This window comes from Sinocyclocheilus anshuiensis, unplaced genomic scaffold (assembly GCF_001515605.1).
Source record: "Sinocyclocheilus anshuiensis isolate Anshui unplaced genomic scaffold, SAMN03320099.WGS_v1.1 scaffold190, whole genome shotgun sequence".
In the NCBI taxonomy this organism is placed as follows: Eukaryota; Metazoa; Chordata; class Actinopteri; order Cypriniformes; family Cyprinidae; genus Sinocyclocheilus; species Sinocyclocheilus anshuiensis.
In genome coordinates, this window is record NW_015547663.1 from 1,579,469 (window position 1) to 1,580,245 (window position 777).

Here is a 777-nt window from a genome sequence, read left to right on the forward strand (position 1 = left end):
CAGATGGCAGCAAGTCACTGTTAATAAGTGAGTCATTGCGATTGAACCGAATCATTTAACAAATGATTCATTCAGGAACCAAACGCCCTCTTGTTGCTCAGAGACGCAAAACAGCGCTGTGACTGTGTTCAACTTTGGAATTATTTTTGTTGGCGAAATAGAGCAAAAACAGGCAATATAGTGTCTAAAACTTAAGTCTCTTAATAACTTCTTTTTTATTGAACAGTTGTATAAAACCAATACCACATTTGTAATCAAGCTGATTTTTGGAGGAAAAAACGGCACTCTTCTGTGATATTGATGAACTATATCAGGGATAGGCAACGTAGGTCCTGGAGTGCCACTGTCCTGCAGAGTTTAGCTCTAACCCTAATCAAACACACCTGAACAAGCTAATGAACTCCGTCCCATAGGCTTTACAGTGAATGCAGTGCATAGAACCATTTTCATAGCGGAGCCACTAGAAGTCTTTCAACCACTCTCTCCGAAAACTGTACGCCTTCTATTCGGCTGGTGGATCAACATTCACCACATGATCGCTATCACCAGCACCATTATTTGTAACTTTAGGTGTTTCTTTTTTTATTTTCTCTCATCTTCAGCCCTTTACATTCCCCGCGGTAGTTAGCTCCCTGTCACCTGACAGCGGAAAGCAGTGACTGGGTGATTGACAGCTAATATTAACCAATCTAAAATCTGCATTAAAGTTAAGAATGTAAAGATGTAAAGTTTAATTGGTTATGTAGCCTAACGTTTCATAGAACGGCAGACAGGTGA